At 42.2% G+C, this 25,429-nt stretch overlaps 1 protein-coding gene across 10 annotated transcripts in view; it reads left to right on the top strand.

The window, feature by feature from the left end:
- NRXN3 (neurexin 3) overlaps positions 1-25,429 on the top strand; it is a 1,810,124-nt gene that overhangs the window by 592,212 nt on the left and 1,192,483 nt on the right. The gene's annotated exons all lie outside the window — the stretch shown is intronic.

Raw genomic sequence — 25,429 nt, forward strand, 5'->3', positions numbered from 1 at the left:
AATTCTTCAGCACTCAGCCTTCTTTATTGTCCAACTCTCACATCCATGTGGAAAAAAATCATAGCCTTGACTATATGAACTTTTATCGGCAAAAGGGTGTCTCTGCTTTTTAATATGGTGCCTAGATTTGTCATAGCTTTCCTTTTGAGGAACAAGTGTCTTTTAATTGGATGACTGCAGTCACCATCCACAGTGATTTTTGAGCCCAAGAAAATAAAATCACTGTTTCTACTTTTACGCCTTCTTTTGCCTTGAAGTGATGGGACCAGATGCCATGATCTTAGTTTTCTGAATGTTGAGTTTTAAGCCAGCCTTTTCACTCTCCTCTTTTACCCTTACCAAAAGGCTCTTTAGTCCACTTTGTTTTCTGCCAGTGAAAGTGAAAATGAAGTCACTCAGTCGTGTCCTACTCTTTGCGACCCCATGGACTGTAGCCTATCAGGCTCCTCTGTCCATGGGATTTTCCAGACAAGAGTGCTGGAGTGGATTGCCATTTCCTTCCCCAGGGGATCTTCCCAAGCCAGGAATCGAACCCAGGTCTCCCACTTTGCAGGCAGATGCTTTACCATCTAAGCCACCAAGGAAGCCCCTTTCTGCCATTAGAATGGTATAATCTGCATGTCTAAGGTTGTTGATGTTTCTCCTGGCAGTCTTGATTCCAGCTTGTGATTCATTCAGCTTGGCATTTTACATGATATACTCTGCATATAAGTTAAATAAGCAGGGTGACAGTATACAGCCTTGATGTACTCCTTTCCTCATTTTGAACCAGTCTGTTGTTCCAAGTCTGGTTCTAACTGTTGCTTCTTAACCTGCATACAGGTTTCTCAGAAGAAAGGTAAGGTGATCTGGTATTCCCATGTCTTTAAGAATTTTCCATAGTTTGTTGTGATCCACACAGTCAAAGGCTTTAGCATAATCAATGAAGCAGAAGTAGATGTTTTTCTGGAATTTTCTTGCTTTTTCTATGATCCAGCAAATGTTGGCAATTTGATCCCTGGTTCCTCTGCCTTTTGTAAATCCATCTTGTACATCTGGAAGTTCTTAGTTCACATACTGCTGAAGCCTAGCTTGAAGGATTTTGAGCATTACCTTGCCAGTATATGAAATTAGTACGATTGTCCGGTAGTTTGAACATTCTTTGGCATTGCCCTCCTTTGGGATTGGAATGAAAACTGGCCTTTTCCAGTCCTGTGGCCACTGCTGAGTTTTCCAAATTTGCTGGCATATTGAGTGCAGCAGTTTCACAGCATCCTCTTTAAGGATTTGAAATAGCTCAGCTGGAATTCCATCACCTCCACTAGCTTTGATCATAGTGATGCTTCCTAAGGTCCTCTTGACTTCACATTCCAGGGTGTCTGGCTCTAGGTGAGTGATCACACCATGTGGTTATGTGGGTCATTAAGGCCTTTTTAATATAGTTCTTCTGTGTATAATTCTTCTGTGTATCTCTTCCAGCTGTACAGGTGGTAAAGACATTTATTGGGATGATGGTGGGGTTGATTCTGTTATCAGAACTTATAGATTCATATTTAGTTAGAAAAGACCTCTGAGATTTTTGAATCTAATCCAACATCTGATGCATAAATACCCTTGACAAAATCTCTGTTATGTGGACTGTATGGAAACATCTCCTGTCTCCATATGCTGTGCTCTGTGCATAGCAGTGGATAGCTTATTTAATCACTGCAAAGTTGTATGCGATAGATACTATTTCATTCTCAATTTACATCTGAGGAATGGGGGTCATGGATAGCTTAAATAACTTGCCCAAGGTCACCTAGTTCTTCTAGACCTTCCACTCCAGGGCCTACTCTTTTGTGATCAGTATACTCTACTGCTCCCCATGATAAGGAAGCTCACTTTTCAAGAAGCAGATATATTCAGTTTTGAAGATACTGTAGGTTTGGTTCCAGATTGCCTCAATATAGTGACTATCACAGTACATTGAGTCCTGTGACCTTTTTCCAGTGCATGTGAAAGCTACGTTTCTGTTCTGTGGTCTCTTAGGTGTGCAATAGTGTTAAGTCTAAAAAATGCATACGGTGCTGTGTGGTTGCTAAGTCATGTCTGACTCTTTGAGACCTTGGGGACTGTAGCCTCTCTGGCTCCTCTGTCTGTGGGATGTAATTTAAAAATACTTTATTGCTAAAAAATGTTAACCGTCATCTGAGCCTTTGGTGAATTGTCATCTTTTTGCTGGTGGAAGTTTTGAAATACTGCAAAATGTGACACAGAGACATGGAGTAAGCAAATCCTGTTGGAAAAAGCGGTGTTAATAGACTTAACTTGACACAAGGTTACCACAGATCTTTGATTTATAAAACATTCAATATCTGCTAAGCATAATAAAACAAAATGCAATAAAATTAAAAGTGTTAGTTGTTCAGTCACGTCTGACTCTTTGTGACCCCATGGACTATAGCTCATCAGGCTCCTCTGTCCATGGAATTCTCCAGCCAAGAATACTGGAGTGGGTAGCCATTCCCTTCTCCAGGGGATCTTCCCCACCCAGGGATTGAACCTGTGTCTTCTGAATTGCTGGCAGATTCTTTACTGTCTGATGTGCCTTTATTGTAAAAATCCCCCTTTTACCATAAATTGAATTCTCTATTCTTCTAATACCTTTCTTTTGATCTTGGTTCTGGCTTTGGGAGCTATACAAGATTTAATCTCTCAGTTAATATTTACTTGGTACTTACTGTGCCATGAACACCTGGGTTATATAGAGGTACAAAACCTAAACCCTCTTCTATAGTAGACCTTTAGATAGCTAAAGAGGACTGTCAGTTTCCCAGTGAAATGTGGTGAGTCATTCTCAGGATAAACATTGTTCGTTTCTTGAACTAGTCCTCATCTGCTGTGGTTTTGTAAGGTTCTCTCAGACAACCACTTTGCCTTCTTGCATTTCTTTTTCTTGGGGATGCTTTTAGTCACTGCCTCCTGCACCATTTTATAAAACCTCTGTCCATAGTTCTCCAGGCACTCTGTCTATCAGATCTGATCCCTTGAAGCTTTTCATCACCTCCACTGTAAAATCATAAGGGATTTGATTTAGATCATCCTTGAATGGTCTAGTGATTTTCCCTTCTGTCTTCATTTTAAGCTTGAATTTTGCAATAAGGAGCTCATGATCTGAGCTACAGTCAGCTCCAGGTCTTGTTTTTGCTGACTGTATAGAGCTTCTCCATCTTGGGCTGCAAAGAACATAATCAATCTGATTTCGGTATTGACCATCTGGTGATGTCTATGTGTAGAGTCGTCTTGTGTTGTTAGAAGAGGGTGTTTGCTATGACCAGTTCGTTCTCTTGGGAAAACTCTGATAGCCTTTGCCCCACTTCATTTTGTACTCCAAGGCCAAACTTGCCTGTTACTCTGGGTATTTCTTGACTTCCTGCTTTTGAATTCCAGTCCCCCATGACAAAAACAACATCTGTTTTTGGTGTTAGATCTAGAGGCCCAAGATTATCAAACTCACTTACATGCACACATAAGATGCCTATAAGATATCCATCTAACCTATGGATATCTTATAGGTATCCATAGAACCATTCAACTTCAACTTCTTTGGCATTAGTGGTTGGGGCATTGACTTGGATTACTGTGATGTTGAGTGGTTTGCCTTGGAAACCAACCGAGAGCATTCTGTCGTTTTTGAGACTGGACCCAAGTACTTCATTTTGGACTCTTTTGTTGACTGTGAGGGCTACATTTCTTCTGAGGGATTCTTGTCCACAGTAGTATATATGGTCATCTGAATTAAATTTGCTCATTCCCATCCATTTTAGTTCACTGATTCCTAAAATGTTGTGAGTTCCTAAGATGTTGAGTTCTTAAATGTTGAGAACCTAAATGTTGAGTTCCTCCATAATCTAGAGGTCATTGAAGGGAATGGAGGAAGGTGAGGAGGGGCTGAGTGCAAGGATGACTTCCAGGACCAGAGACATTTGTGGTGTTCCTTGTAAAGGTGTCCCTTTAAGCAGCAAGCATTTGTTACTAATGTAGTAACCCATATGATTATTGAACATTGTGACCTCATATGGAATATGGATTTGTGAGGCCAGTGGGATTTGCTGATATATTTCTGAGGACTGATGGCAGTTTCATATCCTGATAAAAATATCTTGAGCCCACAATAGGCAGCATCACATTTACTTCTTAATCTTATCACTGAAAACAGTCCTAGACTGAGTGTGGTTAAATCAATTATTTCAAAAGCAAGCCTGCATTTATCTTTGGCAGTAGGACCATCTCAGGGCATCACTTGACAGGAAAACCATAGTTTTGCCAAATATCAGCTGATATAGAATCATTGGATGCTAGAATTGGTCAGAAATATACAAGTTATATATTCTTGTGCTGATAATTTAAAAGGAAAAACTTAAGTTTATATGGTTATGTGTCTAAATGGTTCAAAGTCACACAAGTAGTCATGATGGACTTGTAACTCAATATTTTGAATCCTGGACCAGAGTGCTGTGTCCTAAAGCAGTGTCAGGAGCTACTCTAGCTTTGTGCCTTTGGGGTGGTCTGACAGCTGGATCCTTGTGCAACGCAGCTGAGAATCTTTTTGCATGAGCTCAGTAGGTCCTTTGTGATTTTTGTGTGTGTGTGTGTGTGCATGTACTAGTCCCTTTATTTATTGCAAATAGGCTAGATAGTTAATTCACAATTAGCAACTTATGACCTGGAAAATCTCATTACCCAAACCATACATTATCAACACATCTGTTTAAAAAGCAATGTTTAAAGAAATGCTCTAAATATTCAGATTCCTGGTCATCTCCAAGAATGGGGAGACTACTGAAAGACATCTTTGGAGAAGTGTAGGGTGTAGGGTTGTGCCAAGATTATCAAACTCACTGACATGTGCTGACACTGACATAAGGGGGTATAAAAAGGTAATTCACATTTATTGAGTATCTATTATACACCAGGTGTAACTTGATGCTTAAGGTGCAGAGGCTTTGATGTCCAACAGAGCTGATAGAAATCCCAATTCCATCAGTGATTTTTATATGACCTTTGCTGTGTTTTTAACCTCTTTGAATCTCTGCTTTCTGATCTGTAAAACAAACCTCTTTGAGGTTTTTGTGAGGCTTTAAGAACATGATTATGTAAAAAAATTTAGCACAACACCTGTAACTTTCTAAGTGTTTAATACCTGGAGGAGGAGTATTCTCATTTACATTTTAGAATAAGTTTATGAAGTTTGTGGTTTCTGAAGTTTGTGGCATCACTGACTCAATGGACAGGAGTTTGTGTAAACTCCAGGAGTTGGCGATGGACAGGGAGGCCTGGCATGCTGCAGTCCATGGGGTCGCAAAGAGTTGGTCATGACTGAGCGACTAAACCTAACTCATATTTTTAGATGATGAAACTAAGGCTCACATAGATTAAATAACTTGTCATAGTCATAAAATTAGTGAGTAGTGGAGGTAGTACTTTTAAAACCCATTGTATCAGATTTTCTATTCTACTTTTCCATTCCTTAAAATAGGAGGTCTTGGAGGTGGGGTCTGGGATCCCAGGAAGGGATAGAGCTGTAGGAAATGGAGAGATCCTTGTTTATCTTCCAGCCCTGTCTGTTCTCTACTTCAGGACATTCTGGAGGTGAATCTAAGGAATAAGCAGAGATGGAAGCTGCGCGTTTGAGGTAAAATTCAGAATTTAGAAGAGTCATCAGCATCTTCCACGTGCTCTTGCCTACATTCTTGATTCCTAAGTAAAGGAGAGGAACTCTCTGGTCCAAAAAACACAAAATCTTTACACTTAGGACCAGTGAGATAGACTTTGCCATATGACAGTAAATCCAGGGCCACCATGTACCCAAAATCACACCTACATTCATACCCACGCATACACACACATGTACAGACACCCTTCACTTTTCAGCCATAAACCTGGACCTTGCTGTATTTTGTTTTGTTTATCTGCCCCCTGCCATCACGCATGTATTGAATATCCCACTGCCAAGGAGAGAAAAGAAGCTCAGGCTGTGACTGTGGAAGAAAGAAGAGGAAAGGCTGAATAAACACATAAATGAGTGGGTCTAACCCTGTTATTCTACGGAGCCTAGAATTCTGGCTTACTATCTGACAAATGTTGAGAAACTTGGGGCCTGAATGTCCCTACCCTCTACCCTCAGATGCACACAGGTTGGGATTTTCTGGTGGGCGGAGGTGGAGATAGGCCTGGAGGAGAATCATCTAGCAGCTCCCTTAGACCGGGGCCTAGTGTCTTCCCCCTATAAGCTTGTATTATCTGTAGAGAGGCAAGAGTCAGTGTTGGCTTAAAGTGGACTGATGGGCGTGGAAAGAATGAAGCTCAGACGGAAGGAGAAGCAGGCCTGGGCAGGCACTTCTGCCATCTCAAACAGGGTGCTGACCTTGCCGCTGTCTTGGTGAGAAGAGCTCCTGATGAGTGATGCCCTTTTGCTCCTTCCCACTCTCTTGTCCCTTGCCCTCTTCTGTCATCCTTACCCTCACCCTTCTATTCTCCTTTATTCCCTCTTCATTTCTTCCTGAATCAGTCTCACAGTCCTTTCTTCCCTTGTCTATCCATCTTGTAAGCTTGATACAGCAATGTGTGCATGCTCAGTCACTTCAGTCCTGTCTGACTCTTGGTGGTTCTGTGGACTGTAACCCACCAGGCTTCTCAGTCCATGACATTCTCCAGGCAAGAGTACTGGCATGGATAGCCATGCACGCCTCCAGGGGATCTTCCTGACTCAGGGATCAAACCCACATCTGCATTGCAGGTAGATTCTTTAACTGCTGAGCCACTGGGGAAGGCTAGCCATCATGTCTACCTTTTAATAGACAGTTCCCTCCCAGAGGGATGAAATTGACCCTTGTTTATTCAGAATGATTGGCATGGGGGCTGCCATAAAATGTGGACTGGCCCCTAGGGGCTGCCTAGACAGGTGCCAGAGGCAGAAGGGAAGAACCATCACCCAGAGCCCCTGCAAGCATGTTGTCTAGCCTGAAAGGCTTCTCCTTTTGAACTGTGATAATGAGAAGGGGTCTTGGCAAGAGGGAACCATGACTCTGCAAAACCAAATGGCTAAGATGTTCATGGGGAATGCAGAGCAGTGCACTGAGATATCAGTCCCTACTTGAGGATCTGACTTAGCTGCTGCAGGAGAGGTCCTTTCTGCCTCATGGTGGCTTTGCCCCCTGGACTGTCTATAAATGGAGATTGGCAGTGGTGTGATGGTGAAGTAACATGTCCTCATGGGAGGCTGATCAGAGTGGTTTCTCTGTAAGTTTTCTCTCCCCCTTTCTTCCTTGTTCCCTCAATTCTCTCGCTCCGTGCTCACCTTTCTTTCACCTCCTGCTTTCCTGGCCCTCAGTCCCTTCAGAACGCTCGTCCTTTGTCCCCTCTGTGTGACTTGCTTGACCTGTCCCGTTTCTTTTCATAGAGAAGTGTTCTGGGGGCTCTGCTGGGACAGTTGATAAAGTGAACCTTGACTTTGGTAGAACTCTTATTCTGTGTTTATAAAATGCTAATCAGTAAACCATCTCTAGGTCGTAGTTCTGTCAGGAGCGTTTACCACTGTTGGGAAGAAGCCTCATAAAGAATTGTCCCCGCTGGATTATCACCAATATGCTAGGTGGTGGATCTCCATTTTTAAAAATGAAACACTTTTATGATTACAAAAGTTATATACAGTCACTGTAGAAAACATGAATATATGGAAGTTTACTTGTTCAATTTTTTACCTGGATAATATCGAGTACCTATTTCCATGACAGATAATAAAAAGTAAAATAAAGCACAGCTATACCAAGTAAAAATGGTCATTGTTAACAGATTGCTATACTTTATTTTATTCCTTTGGGACATGTATATAAAATATATTTTAACATCATTTTATTTAATTAATTTTAATTTTTAATTTTTTTGCCATGTGGCTTGTGAAATCTTAGTTCCCAGACTGAGGATTAAAGCCTGGGTCCTTGGCAGTGAGAGAAGCAAAGCCTTAACCAGTGGACTGCCAGGTATTTCCCTTAATGTCATTTTAAAAGTAATTTTCTGCAAAGTAATAGGTTATAAAAGTGAAAATTAAAGGAATAGAGGACTTAAAAATTTTTTTTAATTAAAAAAAAAAGAAAGAATGATCGTAAAAATAGTAAAAATATATCTAGGACTTTTTCTGTTTTAACTTATGGGACCTAATTAACCTTAAAACCTTCTGCACATCAAAGGAAACTATTAGTAAGGTGAAAAGACAGCCTTCAGAATGGGAGAAAATAATAGCAAATGAAGCAACTGACAAACAACTAATCTCAAAAATATACAAGCAACTCCTACAGCTCAACTCCAGAAAAATAAATGACCCAATCAAAAAATGGGCCAAAGAACTAAATAGACATTTCTCCAAAGAAGACATACAGATGGCTAACAAACACATGAAAAGATGCTCAACATCACTCATTATCAGAGAAATGCAAATCAAAACCACTATGAGGTACCATTTCACACCAGTCAGAATGGCTGCGATCCAAAAGTCTACAAATAATAAATGCTGGAGAGGGTGTGGAGAAAAGGGAACCCTCTTACACTGTTGGTGGGAATGCAAACTAGTACAGCCACTATGGAGAACAGTGTGGAGATTCCTTAAAAAACTGGAAATAGAACTGCTTTATGATCCAGCAATCCCACTGCTGGGCATACACACTGAGGAAACCAGAAGGGAAAGAGACACGTGTACCCCAATGTTCATCGCAGCACTGTTTATAATAGCCAGGACATGGAAGCAACCTAGATGTCCATCAGCAGATGAATGGATAAGAAAGCTGTGGTACATAGACACAATGGAGTATTACTCAGCTGTTAAAAAGAATACATTTGAATCAGTTCTAATGAGGTGGATGAAACTGGAGCCTATTATACAGAGTGAAGTAAGCCAGAAGGAAAAACACCATTACAGTATACTAATGCATATATGTGGAATTTAGAAAGATGGTAACAATAACCCTTTGTACGAGACAGCAAAGGAGACACTGATGTATAGAACAGTCTTATGGACTCTGTGGGAGAGGGAGAGGGTGGGAAGATTTGGGAGAATGGCATTGAAACATGTAAAATATCATGTATGAAACGAGATGCCAGTCCAGGTTCGATGCACGATACTGGATGCATGGGGCTAGAGCACTGGGACGACCCAGAGGGATGGTATGGGGAGGGAGGAGGGAGGAGGGTTCAGGATGGGGAACACATGTATACCTGTGGTGGATTCATTTTGATATTTGGCAAAACTAATACAATTATGTAAAGTTTAAAAATAAAATTAAAAAAAAAAGAACTGCGTTCAACTTAAGACAAATAGAAAAAAAAAAAAGTAATTTTCTACCCTCGGTTTTTCAGTTAGTATTCATAAATTCAATTATATCATAATTTAAAAATTATATCGTAATTTCAATTTAGCATTATAACTTCTGTCTCAAATAATTTAAAAATTCTTAAAAATATGTTTTTTTGTATGACTTTACAGTAGCATTTAAATTTTATAATTATGGATCTGTAGCTAGGTTGGGGTGGCTCTCCTCTGAGCTGTGAAATGACTGGACACAGCCACAGGTTTTGAAATTAGATTTGAGTCTGCTCCATGGTCTCCACATTCTCCTTGGACCAGAAGCTACCCAGGGAATATTTTCTTGGCGAGATAATATTTATGACCATTATTGCAGATGGGCTTAAGGAGAAGAAGCATGAGACCTAGCAAGGTCAGTTCAGGAAAACCATCAGCTTCAGCCTTACAGGGGAGGTAGTAAGATTTGGTATCTGCTTTAAGGGTGGTTCTTAACTTCCCTGGTGACTCAGATGGTAAAGAATATGCTTGCAATGCGGGAGATCTGGTTTTGATCCCTGGGTCAGGAAGATCCCCTGGAGAAGGGATTAATTACCCAGTCCAATATTCTTGCCTGGAGAATTCCATGGACAGAGGAGCCTGGCAGGCTACAGTCCATGGGGTTGCAAAGAGTCAGACAGGACTGAGCGACTAACACTTTCACTTTTCACTTTGAATGTGGTTCTACAAAACATGATGGAGGCCAGGACAGGGTAAGGTGCTCTGGGGTGTGGGCTCTCTAGGAATAGTAAGAAATGATTAAATCTCATTTTTGTTTTTAGTTTTTAAAATTCAGAATCACTGAATTTATGCTCTTGTGATCTGTGCTGGTTTCCTTTTTTATATCTAGAATTCTTCTCATGCTTGAGGTTTCGTCAGGGCTCTGAATGTGTGCTGCTTAGGGTTCTGGTATTCAGGCTGCTGTTTCTGGTACTGCTCTGCCCTTAATGCTTGGTATCCTGGTTCTCTCCTGATGGACCTCTTAATTTTGTTTCTTTTGTATCTGACCTTCTGCTTTTAGTTGGTGTGTATTTCTTGAAATACATACTCCATTTTGCACATTAGATAACATGCTCTGGGAAGGCCAGACCATGCCTTCTCCACTGCTCAGGGCCTGGTGTGTAGTGTGTGCTCAACACACGCTTGTTGATAATGGTAGATTCAAGGCACAGGTACCCTCAATCTTTCCATTGAAAGACTTGATGGATCTTTTTTTTATCCATATATTCTTCCTCCTGTGCACACTGTCTTGCTCTAGGCTTATATTTCATGCTTAAAATCAAAAAGTGCCTGTATAAAACCTAGTTTAGGTTCTTATTTCAAATATAATTTTCTAAAGAAGGAGCAGGATTATATAAGCAAAATTTGACAGTGTCAAGGCATCAGTCAGTGCTAGAAGAACTAGATGGTCAGTGGTAACAAAGAGACTCATTAAATTGATGAGGCTTAATAACTTGTTTTCTCTCCAAAGAGAAAATTTCCTAGCCAGAATTTCATCAGGAGCTCGTTGCCCTAAGTCAGCTATATGACATCAGGACATGTGCGTGTGAAGGAAAGGAGATATTGATTTGGGTGAAGGGGAGTGGAAGGGATATTGTGTGGTTAAGGCTAGTGCCATAGAACGTTAGCAGAAAACCATCTATTACCACTGTGGTTTACTGTCATTCAGCAAATATTGATTGAGACCCTATCACATGACAGCCACTAGGTTAAGAACAAAGGATGCAGAGGGTAAAAGATGTCTCCAGTCTTCAGGAAGCTCAAGGTCACCACGATAATAGGTGACCGCTTCCAGGAAGACAGATCAGACATAAAGCACATACAACCAAGATCTCATTTTTACTGTTGCATGAATGGTCTTATTTAAGATCTTATTTAAGAATGATCTTATTTAAGATCTTATTTAGGATGGATTGGAGGTGGAGAGGGGAAGAGAATGAGCCTAGATCTGAGTCAGAACAGAATTCCAATTTCTCTACTCCCAGAATCAGTGAGTATGGTAAGACTTTTCTCTAAGGTGGCAGAAAGACTTATGCTAGGTTAGGATCAGGGTATTAGTGTAAAATATTAAAAGAGACTCAAATAATACACATCTGTAAAGATCAGTGAAGCACACACACACCCTTTCCAGGTTACTAGTTCATTTATATGTTATTTCTTGGCTGATAAAATAGTCACAGATGCAGAATCAAAATAAAGTTATTTTAATATGACTATATTTAATACATCAGAGCTATGGTTTTTCCAGTAGTCATGTCTAGATGTGAGAGATGGACCATAAAGAAGGCTGAGTGCTAAAGAATTGATGCTTTTGAACTGTGGTGTTGGAGAAGACTCTTGAGAGTCCCTTGGACTACAAGGAGATCCAACCAGTCCATCCTAAAGGAAATCAGTCCTGCATATTCATTGGAAGGACTGATGCTGAAGCTGAAGCTCCAATACTTTGGCCACCTGATGCGAAGAACTGACTCATTTGAAAAGACCCTGATGCTGGGAAAGATTGAAGGTGGGAGGAGAAGGGAATGACGGAGGATGAGATGGCTGTATGGTATCATTCAGTGGGCATGAGTTTGAGATAGTTAGGGAGACAGTGATGGACAGAGAAGCCTGGCGTGCTGCAGTCCATGGGGTCACAAAGAGTTGGACACGACTTGGAGACTGAACAACAACAACAGTAGTTAATACTTCTGTATGGTATATTTGAAAATGAGGGCAGTAGATCTTAAGATTTCTCATAACAAGGGAAAAAACACTTTTTCTTTTTGGGGAGGGTATCTATATAACATGATGTATGTTAACTTACTGTGATCATTTCACAATGCGTGTAATTAAATTCGTTATGCTTATATTCCTACAGTGTTATGTATCATGTATATCTCAGTAAAACTGGGAAAAGTCATTTATTCCAAAGATGCACCATTTCAAGATTGTATCCTGATATATAAAGAGAGCTCTTGCATGTTATACTGTTCTTGATACTGTCATTTAAAATGATATTCATTCATATATTGCTTAGTGCCTATAATATGCCAGAGAGAATCTGACAGCCTCTGAGTAGGACAGTGGTAGGCAAAAATTGACCCATTCTTGGCATCATAGAACTTATGTTCTGGAGACAGAAGAGAGACATCAAATAATCATCAACTAAACCTAGAATTTCAAACTTTCTTAAACTTGAGAGGTGTGAAAAGCCTGTCCTAGTTGAGGGTGGGGAGCAGAAATATTTTCCTGAAGTCGTGATGCTTGAGCTGGTATTTGAAAGATAAGCAAGAAGCGGCTAGGCAGGCGTAGATGTAGTCTTCCAGGCAGAAGGTTGTTGCTAGCCCAAGGGCTGAAAAGGAAAATGTCAAATTAGAGTTTATGGAACAGAAGCTGGGTTGATGGGGCTGGAGTGCAGAGAGGGAGAGTCTGGAGGGGAAGTCAGTGGTATTGTCCTATGCTTCCCTGGTGGCTCAGATGGTAAAGAATCTGCCTGCAATACAGGAGACCTGGGTTCGATCCCTGGGTCAGGAAGATCCTCTGGAGGAGGAAATGGCAACCCACTCAAGTGTTCTTTCCTGGAGAATTCCATGGACAGAGGAGCCTGGTCTGTACAGTCAGTCCAGGGGTTGCAAAGAGTTGGACGTGACTGAGTGACTAACTTGCTGTGCTGTGCCCAGTCACTCGGTTGTGTCTGACTGACTGCAACCCCATGGACCCCACAGAATGGGTTGCCATGCCTTCCTCCAGGGAATCTTCCCAACCCAGGGATTGAACCCAGGTCTCCCACATTGCTGGCGGATTCTTTACCAACAGCCATTAGGGAAGACCAAGAATACTGGAGTGGGTAGCCTATCCCTTCTGCAGGGAATCTTCCCAACCCAGGAATCAAACCGAGGTCTCCTGCCTTGCAGGCAGATTCTTTACCAGCTGAGCTACCAGGGAAGCCTGGTATAACACTGCTACTACTACTGATTTAAACTTTATCCTAAAGGCAAATTGTTGAACAGTGGTAAGCAGAGAAGTAACGTGACCATGATTATAAAGATCACTTTGGCTGTGGGATGGAGAATGGATTGGAGGGGAATAAGAATCGATGCTAAAATTTTCATTCTCTAGGAAAGAGTCAATGGTGGACTAAATTTGGCCTAGGGCAGTGGCTGTGAATGTGAAGGGAAGTGAGGGAATTTGAGATATATTTAGAAAGTTGTATATTCATAGCAGTTGAGATGTCAAAAAAAAAAATAAGGCTTAGTAAGGAGAGACTTGTTCAAAAGGATTATTGCAAGGGACGGGAATGCACTCTTCAATAGGGAGAATGCTATGGCAGTAAGGTCTGAAAGCATTGGAAAATCAAATAAAACAAAATAAGAGGTTTTCTTTTCTAGGGTAAAAAAGACAAGCAGGAATAAGCACAGTCTTTGGAGGGGATGTTGGACAAGCAGTGGGAAATAACCATTGGGTCTGAGAGCAACAAGGTCTCACTATACTTGGCTAATTCCCAGGAGAAGCTGACAAGGGGCTATGTTCCACTTTTGGTGTCTGTAGTCAGGCTTGGAGACAAGCAGAATTCCAGGTCAGAGACCTATAGGAGTGATTAATTTTGGTCAAGACAAAGCAGAGTATAAGGAATGGCAATTGTGAAGGCTTGGCTCGAGAGTGCCACCATGACCCAAGAGCCAGTGAGGGGCATATGGGAGAGGCTGAAGCTGCTCAGTGGGTCAGTGAATCCTTTCGCCCCTCTCTAGGGGAGAGTCATGTGTTCATTTTATGTTAGGGGTTGGCTTTTCATAGCCCTGAGTTCATTTACCCTCATAACACCCAAAGAAGTAAGTGTGTTAGAATGGGGAGGATTGGATTGGCAGTCTTCCTGTCTGCCTCTTTTTCAGAAGAGAAACCATAGTCTAGAGAGGGAAATTGACTTACCCAAGGCATCACAGCTAGATGGTAGAAAGGCTGTGAACTGGACCCCAAACTTCCAACACCCAATCTGGGAATGATCCTTCTTTATGGGCCTGCTTCACTTCGCGTCAGTGGAGCATTGCAGATTCCTCCCAGGGAGTAAACTGAAGTGCTTTCTGCCTTCCCCATCTGCTACACTGTTATATCCACAGATATTTACTACATACGCACATATCTTAATCTGAAGGATCCATGACCTCACTTTGAAATTTGCTTACTCGAGTTTTCAGTTCCTGTCATCATGTTCTGTTCTGTGCTTAGCTTGACTGTCCTGGAATTCAGGATGGAGCTGAAAGGCAGGTATGACTTTGGCGTTATAGACTGATACGATGTGGCAAGTAGACTGTAGACTTTGGAGGCAGGCAGAACCTGGTTGGAAACCTATGTCTGCCATTCGCCAGCTGTTGTCACCTAGGTCAAGTTATTTATGTTCTCTGAGCCTTATTTTTTTCATTTGTAGAGTCAGATAATACAGTCGCCTCACTCGATTGTTGCAAGAACTCGATGGGGTGTGGTAATGTTAGCCGTCGTTTTTTTGGGCTTGTAATATGTGTCAGGCATCGTGCACAGTGCTTTACAGAATTATCTTTTTTATTCACGTATTAAGTGCATAGTATGTTCTAGGTATCCTTCTAAGGACACAGAGGAAAAAAATCTGATAAATTTCTTGCCCCCAGGGCAATCTAGTTAAATTTGAAGCAGAACACATTAAAATATGTGTATGTTTTTGTCAGTTAAGTGCTCTGGAGAAAAGTAAAACAGAAAGGGGATGGGAAAGTGCCTGGGGGTTGCTGAGTGTGGTGTAGCAGGGGGTCGGTCGTGGTGCCTGCGGAGACTGTAGGCACAGTTGAGCTAATTTGCTTTTTGGTGCAATATACCAGTTGGTAGGTTTCCCCTTCCTTCCCTTGCCCGCTTCCCTCTCCCTACTTCGCTTCATCCCTTAATGCATTGAGCATCTGTGGGATTACCTAGTTAGTCCCTAGGGAAATGAAGATGAATGTTTCTTTTATTCCTGTCTCCACCTACCCTTCTACACACTTAACCCCCAATTTGTTCTACAAAGGTTTAAGATAAATAAATAGGAAGTGGTCTCATCTTTTAGTTCCTAAAGATCTGCTGGCATGGTTTGGGATCTGGGAGCTGAATTGTCCCATTGGTACCCAGGGTGCCAGTGCATTTCTCAAGGGCACTGTAGGACATTGTTGATGGCGCTAGTCTGTACCTTTGCCTACACCCCTGGGATGATCCCTAAAAAATCTGCCTGGCCCGTTGTGGGCCTCCTGTCGAGCTGACCCAGCCTGTGTTCTTTGCAGATGGTGAGTGCCCTCATTCAGACTGTAGGTAGTCTTGAGGCTTGGAGCTGTAGCCGCATCCTGGGAGAGCTTTGCTCCCAACATCCACCCATCTCGACCCCCAGGAGAGAGAGGGAAAGGACTGACCAGGATACGGTAGAAAAGGGCATAAGGTTAGGAACATTTTCAAATTATTTTCAGAAATCCAGTCTTAGCTATTAACGACAGCTGTGCGTTTAATCACTGAAACTCTTTCCATTCTGGAGCAGCCCGTGTCCCCTGCGGAGGGGCGCTATTATCCAGCAGTTAAGTCGTTAGAGGCTTCTCTAGGGCTGGTAGGCAGTCTGCTGGGAAAGGAGGGGACGAGTCCCTTTGTTACAGTGACCTGAGTGTCGCAGTACCCCCTGCGTCGGGCCATCCCCCTAATCCCGCATCTCTGAGGATTGCTCTGATAGGTCTGTCACTGAGGAGGGTGGGAGGTACCGTCTCTCACAAGGGAGACTAAAGGGGCCAGGAAAAGCCATGCTTCTGCGTCGCCTTCAAGCACCAAATGGGCTTCTTGATTTTTAAGGATTGCGGATTCGGGAAGGAACTGTCTGTCTTCTGTCTCCACCACCACAATAACAGCAGTAAGGAGCCACATGACAATTGATGTTGCTTACATGATGGTGGTGGTGGCTTCGTTGCCAAGTCGTGTCCAACTCTTCCAACCCCATGGACTGCAGCCCGCCAGGTTCCTCTGTCCATGGGATTCTCCACGCAAGAATCCTGAAGCGGGTTGCCATTCACTTCTCTGGGGTTCTTCCTGACCCAGGGATCGAACCCAGGTTTCCCACATTGCATGCAGAGAGTGGCTGGAAGACAGGGGCCAAAAGAAACACCCTTTGCCTCCTCTTCTCTTCTTCCTTATGGCTTTCTCCTTCTTTGATTTTTGTTTTATGTATTTTGTGGTTTTATTTTTCATTTTAACATCATAGGTGGGCTTTTAAGTCAGAGCCAGAAACACCCAGGCGTTGTATCAGGAGAATAATGAGAAGGCAGACGGATGAAGGAGCTCTGAGTAAAGCAACGTGCTGGGTGGAATCAGCGTGGACTGTGCCATGCTCACGGGGCTAATGGTCCCACGGAAGAAGCAAAAGCGTGCAGCCACAGAGCGAAAGCCCTGCCAACTGCGAATACAGATTAGAAGTTAAAAGACGTGCAGTTGCAGTAGCACCACGACGCGCTTACTACATCCTGTCCATTCCTCTCCTGGAGTCTGCTTGCAGATACCAAGCCTCCACTCTCCTCCCCAGATCCTGTTCTCAGTCAGGAATTCTCCGTTAGATCCTCACTTCTTCCATTCCCATCTGGCTTAACACAGGAGGCAGGCATTGTCCTTTTTCATCATTTTCCTTCTGCCAGGACCTTTGCTTCTTTCTGCTTTCCTCCTGTATAAATTTAGAAATGCCTCCAGGTAAAAGTGGTAGAAAAATGGTGATTTGGACAAATGAGGAAGCTTTTTTCTTACGTATCCATGAATTCCAAGCTCGGCAGTCCAGGGATGCTCCCACAGCCTGACAAAGCCATTAGGAAATACATTGTTTTCAGTCCATTCCATCATGTGTTGACTTTTATCCTCAGGTTTGTTGCCTCATGGTCTCAGTATGGCTCCTGCACATCCAGGCATCACGCCCTCATTCCAGGCTGGAGGAAGGAAGGAGGACAAAGAGCCTTCTCTGAGTGAGGCATTAGTGGTCCTTCATGGCAAACCTCTCATATCTGATGAGCCCACCTGCTCATTCCAAGACCAATAATTGGAGGAGGGGATGCAATTACTCTGCCTGGTTTAAACCAACCATGCTTCATCTTCTCATGGGGATGTGGAAGTAGGGGCCTACTTTCTCTGAGAACAAGGGTCCTCCGCCCCTGCCTGAACAAACCAGGGTTCTGTTGTCAGGAAAGAAGTGAGGTGATGGCTCTTGGATGACTTCTGCCACCCTTCTTTTCTGAGGTTCTCCTTTTGCTTAACTTTGGTGGCCTGGAGTCTCTGAATTTGAGGGTAGATGTTGGAAGGGGTGTTTGTTAATGCAGGTATTTTTAATGTCCAGAAGAAGCTCATGTGTGCTTTCTGACATACAATTGCAGTTTGGAATCCTCAGAGCCCTGCCTTGGCCTCTGAATTGCAATTCTAGATTTGGAAGCTTCTTTAAGCTTGCTTTTCCAGAGGAAACCATCTGATTTTTGTGGCTGTGTTTGAATGGATCATCTCTCACTGGTTAAACTGACCCCATTTGCTTGAATGAACATCACTCCATGTCTTGGGGCTTCAGAACATGGACAGTTCTTCATTCTTTTCTCCTAACAGGTAGTGACAAAGCATTTGCTTGTATAGAAAAGCACTGGGAATCTGTGTCCCCCACCAGGATAACCAGGCTACACTTAGCAATTGGCAGTGGCTGCTGTGGATTTCACAGCAGGAAGAAGGAGATGCAGTGTTTTCAGCTTAGAAATCTGGGAATCCTTATTTTCCATCCACACTGAAGAGTTCTAGGGCAGAATTCCCTTCCCAAGTTCTAGAGGCCTTGTTCTTCTGCCCTCTCTACTCTTTAACAGTAAGTGGCAAAATATGATGGAAGGGAATGAACCCTTTTCCTCAGTGGAGAAGCATCAGTACTTAATTTGTTTTGGAAGGCAGGGCAGAGGGTGAGAAGCTGACCAGGATTTCGAGGAAGTGATGTAAGTGTTGTTACATCTTACTTTGTACATCTCACATCTTACGTTGATCTGTACAGAAACACAGGACGCCCCTGGATGTATGTGCTGTGGCCTCCTTTCAACACACCAGGTTGTCAAAGAGGCTAATTGTTTTTTGTTTTCTTGTGTTAATTTTTCCCTGTGAGAATTATCTTTTTTTTTTTTAGGAACGATGGCATCTGGCTCTTATTTACTTCTAAGTCTTCATCTAGCAATAGAATGGTGCAGGAGTGTCTGGGGGAAGAACATTTTTGGAGAGACCAAGACCACACACACACACACACACACATACACACGTTGGCGGGCAGCCATCCCAAGCCCATGAGCTTTCTCCAGGACTTGGCTCTGAACGTGGCAGAAGGTAGTCACGCCACAGTCCAACAAAATGCTGCACGTTACATTCTGACAGTTTCAGTATTTGTCCCCAAGAGCTTGCATTAGACACTAAATGATAATAATGAGCAAATTCAATTAGAAATGACTTCAGAGCTAGAAAACTTGATGACTATAAATAAGAAAGGGAATAAGCCATATCACCTGCTGCATGTAAACTGCGTAAAGAGCTTGTTTTAGTTAAACATTAGTTAAGCAACATTAAATTTGAAGGTGTTTCCATTAGCCAAAGGTATGTGCTGGGTGACACAGTGATTATGACAGATTTGACCAGGCTTTCTGTCTGGTGTAAGAGGAATTCTGGCTAGGGTATGGCTGACAGGTTCATTGCAAATTTCTGATGTCCCTCAAAAGTGGAATTATGACTTTTATAATGAAGGCTTGCCTTTAACTATGTAATACTACGCTTATTTCATTTTACAGGTAATGAAAGTTTATAGGCAAATGAAATTTTAAGCTTTACTCTGCTTAATTACCATGGGAACTGCTTGCCCACAGACTCTGGGATGACAGCTCTCTTCTTTAAGCTCTAACTCCTTAATATTTTACTTCTTGCAAATAAACCATTTAGTTAACTAAACTTAAGGAACCACTATTAACCAATTCATTGCGTGTCTATGCTAAGTCGCTTCAATTGTGTCCGACTCTTTGTGACCCTATGGACTGTAGCGCATCAAGCTCCTCTGTCCATGGGATTCTCCAGGCAAGAATACTGGAGTAGGTTGCCACTGCCTTCTCTAGAGAATCTTCTGACCCAGGGATTGAACTTGCATTTCTTACATTTCCTGCAAAGGCAGGTGGATTCTTTATTACTAGTGTCACTTGGGAAATCCAACCGATTCATTAATTAAAGTGTAATAGTCCTTTTATTATCAATCATAATCACTTCTTTATTTACATTGAGCTTTATTTAATTTATTGCTTCTAGCATTGCCTGCAAGAGATGACAGGTGTTTTGTCATCAGGCTTATTCAGGAGAGTGTAATTTTAAGATGATGAGCTTATGTTAAAAAGAAAAAAAAAATGTTTGGATATAAGCCCCAGCTTCATCATTTACCAGCCTGACCACCTTTCTCAAATGATTACAGCTTCTTAAAGTCTTAATTTCTTTTTCTGAAAAATGGGTTATCTCTTCTGTGTACAGTCATTACCGACATGGAAAGATGATCTTCCCAGCCTTTCTGCCCTGTCCGGTGTTCACCCTGTAGAATGTTTCATGAATTGGGCTAAAATGTGTGAAGTCTTTAAATGTTGGTATTTGTTTAACCAACATTCTGCCATCAGCCTGTCACTGTTTGCTCTCTGCATAGCTTCCTAGGTGATCACCTCCACTCGCATCATGGGGTTAACTTTTGTCTATTCAGCTGACTTCAGAGTTTATTTCTGTAGCTGAAATTTCCCATGAGCCTCAGACACACAGGTCTGCCTGCTTACCTGACATTTCTAACTAGATATTTCACAGTCAACTCAAAAGAGAATTCTCTGCACATATCAAGGCCTCAACACCAGATATCTGGGGACCATCTGTAGCAGAATATCATTTCATAAGAATAAATCACTAAGTATGTATGGGGGAGAGATAGGAGAAAGAAGGAAAAAGCCAGATTGTGGCGGGAGGAAGCTTTATGAGACAAGCAGAACATATTTATTTTTATTTTGAAGGCAGTGAAAGGCTCTTTCAATGTAAGCCTTCTTAGAAAATATGTAACATGGTCAGACTTAAATTATGTTACAGTTGCTCTGAGAATCATACAGAATATGGTTTGAAGAGAGCTTGACTGGATTCTTGCCTGGAAAATCTTATCGATAGAGGAGCCTGGCGGGCTACAATCCATAGGGTCGTAGAGTCAGACACGACTGAAGTGACTTAGTGTTACTTGCTCAGTCGTGTTCAACATGACCCCATGGACGGTAGTCCACGAGGCTCCTTTGTCCATGGGATTTTCTAGGTAAGAATACTAGAGTGGGTTGCCATTTCCTTCTCCAGGGAATCTTCTTGACCCAGGGATTGAACCCATGTCTCCTGTGTCTCCTGCATTGCAGGCAGATTCTTTACCAGCTGAGCCATCAGGGGAGTGGACTTAGCATTAGCATTGCTGAGTTCAGGCAAAGCAGAGAGAAAGCTGTTGGCTGTGATCTGAGCATTAGACAAGCACAGTTCCTTCTGGACAATGAAATCCTGATTACGTTAGATTCAACACCTCAGAGTTGGCAGAGCCTTCTTATGTAAGATGTAATATTTTCTTTTACAGGCAAAGTAATAGATACCCCAGAGTTTCTCAGCTTGCTCAAGGTCGCTCTGCTGGCAGATGGCAAACACCAGACTGGCATCCTGTGGTCCTGAGAGAGAGTTTTGTGGGTTTGTCCTGGAGAAAAAGAGAGTTTCAATTGTTTATCTTCATACATTTTTATATGGCAGGTATTTTTTTTTTTTTGAAAGGACCAAAATTTGAACAACTTTATTTTGGCAACATTATACTGCCTGTTTTACAGATGTGGGGTTTTAGGCTTGAGGAGATAAGACTTTTCTAATGTCACACAGTGAACTGGCAAACCTGTCACTTAATGAACTCCAATCTCTTAATGTAACCTCCTGTGCATTTTCCATATTACTGCACTGAGGTAAGTTCCCTCTCTTCTGTGCTACAACTGCACAGAGGCCTGCAGACTGAATGGAAGATGAGAGGCATTGAGTTAAAGGGCCACCTGGGAGATACAGGATGTCCATAGGATGCCTTATCATGATGCCTGCCTTGTGGCTTTGGCCCGGTCAGCAGCCTTGCAAAGTCCCAACAACTGTTCTGATTAACAGTCTTGGTTAGTACATCAACAAGAGAGACTTCACTTCCAAGCCGTTGACTCATATTAGTCAAGCTCCAAGAGACTGATGTAGAAAACTATAATGTACTTTTACTAAAGTATAATGAGAAATAGAATCTCAGATAGACCTAAGCGCACCTGTTGGCATGACTTATACTTTAATTGTACTTTCTTTTTCTGTCGAGATGCTAAATTTTAATCACAAATTTGCTTGGTGAACTTGGAATTCAGAAAAGGAGTTTAGGTCTTCTTGAGCAGCTTTCTTCTGCTAAAATAGCTTATCGCTGCTGTCTTTCTGCACTTTGTCAATAGTGCCAGAATACTCATTCTGCTCATCAAGATGCTGTCTCCTGCGAGGAGAGAAAGTCCATCAGAGCTGACTTTGCTGACTCTCCCTCCACCCGCTCCATCTTCCATTGCTGACTACCTCCCTTTCTGATTGACGCATCATTTCTGTGGATACATTAATAAGCTCCATAATATTATCATTGAGTCTATTAGACTGGGAATCATTCTGTTTCTTTGATCTACTTGGTCTGTCTCTGCATTGAGTCTTTGTGTGTTAATTTATAGTTGGTTTTTTCATGAAGAATCTTATTTCCGTTTTATCTATGTGTCCATGTTTATCAGGAGCCCTCTGCTTTTACCCCCCCCCCCACCTGTTTTATAGGACTCTACAGGGTTTGGTGCCAGGCACAGTGTTTTCTTCAAATGATATGCTTTATTCTCATCCAGAGTAACAGGGGCACTTAGGAGCTCTTCTCAGCAATTGATTTTGTTTTGTTTAGATGAAAACATACTTGTTTTCCAAGAATGTTTATGTTAGAGTGAAATTAGCAGAAGTTATTGAGTCAGTTGGACCTGGGTTCAGATCATAGTTCTAGGATTTCCTCAACTTCTCTGTAAAGATTGATTTAACTGCCTTAGTGTGTGTGTGTGTGTGTGTGTGTGTACTCAGTTTTGTCCGACTCTATGTGACCCCATGGACTGTAGGGCTTCTCTGTCCATGGGGTTTTCCAGACAAGAATACTGGTGTGGGTTGCCATTTCCTACTCCAGGGTTTAATATATTTTGTAGGAACTCAATCAATGTTAGTTTATTCCTACTTAAACTCAGATACTGATTTATGAAAACGGATTAAGTGCATTGTGGAAAAGGAAAGGTATTGATAGGCTCTGATTCTGACAGCTCAAACCATAGGCCAGTACATGCTAGAGAAAATGAAATGGTGCCCAAGGCTCATTAGATTAAAAGGCTGCTGGTATCCTCTAAGCTGTAAGCTGCTTTTTGCCCACATTTCTGAAGGTTGGTTTCTAATGGGGTCAGAAATGACTTAGGTTGATGGCACCGTCTCTGTGCCACAGGATTCCCAGGACACCCATCAGATCATGTTGGGTTGCTCTAAGTGAGAACACGCAGAAACCTTTACAAATCTCACAAAGGCATGCTCTTTGCCTGGAGCGTGTAGCTCTGTGTGTGTTGACCTTTAGCAGGACAAGTTCTTACAATGGAGCTACTCTGGGGACAAAACCTCATGACTTTATTAACTTTAGCAAGATTGCACCGTTGATTGACTTTACCAGTCCACTCTGGGAAACGATTTGTCAAAGTGGGAATCTTTGAAGACAGGAAATATGTCACACCCTAAGTATTTGTACCTGATGACCTTATCTAAAAGACAATGGAAGGAGTCCTTTCAATTTAAGGAAAATAGGAAACATGAACTAAATAGGGAAGTCTACAGTATAGAGCTGCTTGACCGCTCATGGGTGTGCTTACTTTTATTATACTTGTGCAGCATACTTGCACAAGCCCATCACTTTTGCTCCTCATACCCTCTTTATTCTCCAGAGCTTAGTGAGGAAGGGAAATGAGGGAGCATATTTTCCAATAGGAATGCCTGCTCAAAGCATCTTCCAACTAATGCTGCTGTTAAGACTATAATTGAAGAATCCAGACCTAGATTCACTTGCAAAGTAGATAAATCCTGACCTTCACTCATGTCGTGGTCCCTGAATGTTAAAATCTGGTCGTGTCTCTGCTTATAAGGAGTATATGTGGGCAGGCAGGGTAGGTGTGGGCATTCCCATTGTAGAGAAGAGGAAAGCCAGTGCCAGGAATGATGTTCAGTGAGTTGTCAAGACACCAAAACTCATAAATGGCAGAGCTAGGACTAGGGGTTGAGAATCCGGTGTTCCACACTCCCCCACCATGGCCTCTTGGGCCTGTGTTGTGGGTGAACTTCAGAGATCAACAAATGAGCTCAAACCCTTATTTAAACGTCAGTTTCTTAACCCTGCCTCCTCCCCCCACAAGCCTCACTTTTCTCATCTCTGATGTGAGTATCGTAAATCTACTTTTAAGGTAGATGAAGTGAAATAACATACGCAAGTGAGGTATCCAATAATTGTTATTATAGTTCCTTTGCCCTTCCTGTTTCCTCACCAAGGAAACCAAGGTGCATTGAGCTTCAGTGATCTGATAAGGCCACATGACTGTATGTAGTAAGAGAAAAGATCAAGATTCAACCTGATTTTGCTGAGCCCAATTTTATATATGGTGGTGATAGAACCCAGTGCATGAGTTTCTCTTGTTCTTGGAGTAGATTTTCTTTTTATAAGATTCCTCCTTAAACTCAAACCAGAGACCCTGCTTCTCTCCTTCCAGTCTCTGAACTTTCAAGTTCTTTTATCATGAGTTCTAGTGAGAATGGGCCTTACATCTGGGCTTAATTATAGTTTTGAGGGCTCTTTGACTTTCTGCATGATAATTGTCATCTTTCCCAGTCATCTCCTGAAACATAGTCTCACACTGTGACCCTCTCCCAACTTGCAGACCGTTTCCCCTTCTGCTTGGAGAGCTCTCCTGATTTAGTTTCCCTCCTGATACATCCCGGTCTCTTCTCCTTGTACCTTGTCCTGTATGTTGGGGGACTTTCTCCCAGTCTGCTTCAGAGTCAGGCACTTTTCTACTATACATGTAAACACTTTGATTTTTCACAGTAAGAAAGCTTCTGGTAGCAGGGAAATGATTGATAAAGCCCACTCTGGGAAGACACAAATGAGGGGGTGTTGTACATCTTATCTTTCCCTCTCACTCTTTACAATTTAATTTCATATAACAAATGTTTGTAGAGCACTTACTCTGGGCTGGAGATGCTGTGGCCCATTCAGGGGTTATATTATATAACTGAATAAGACATAGTCCTTTTCTTAACAATTGTGATGGTATTACCAAAGGTGGAATGTGGGGGTCAGAGCAGATCTACCTGGGTATAAAGTGAGGTGTGAAGGCTAGTAACAGCTGTGGGAAGGAGCTAGAGGAGAGGGGAGTATTCAGAGCAAAGAGAATAAAATGGTCACCAACCCAAAGCCAAGAAAGGGCATAGCACATTTGGAAAATAGAAAAAAGTATGACCTGAGGATTGAGGTCAAGGGAGGGAGACAGACACAGGGATAAAGTAGGAAAGGTGGACAAGAGTCTGAGAGGAATTTGGGGCTTTTCATCCTAAAGACGATACAAAACACTGAAGAAAGGTTTAAATGAAAAGTTCAAATTTATGCAGAGTACATCATGAGAAACACTGGGCTGGATGAAGCACAAGCTGGAATCAAGATTGCTGGGAGAAATATCAATAACCTCAGATATGCAGGTGACACCACCCTTATGGCAGAAAATGAAGAAGAACTAAAGAGCTTCTTGATGAAAGTGAAAGAGGAGAGTGCAAAAGTTGGCTTAAAGCTCAACATTCAGAAAACTAAGATCATGGCATCTGGTCCCATCACTTCATGGCAAATAGATGGGGGAACAGTGGAAACAGTGTCATTCTTTATTTTGGGGGGCTCCAAAATCACTGCAGACGGTGACTGCAGCCATGAAATTAAAAGACACT

The sequence above is a fragment of the Bos indicus genome, chromosome 10 (genome assembly GCF_029378745.1).
Source record: "Bos indicus isolate NIAB-ARS_2022 breed Sahiwal x Tharparkar chromosome 10, NIAB-ARS_B.indTharparkar_mat_pri_1.0, whole genome shotgun sequence".
NCBI classification, from domain to species: Eukaryota; Metazoa; Chordata; class Mammalia; order Artiodactyla; family Bovidae; genus Bos; species Bos indicus.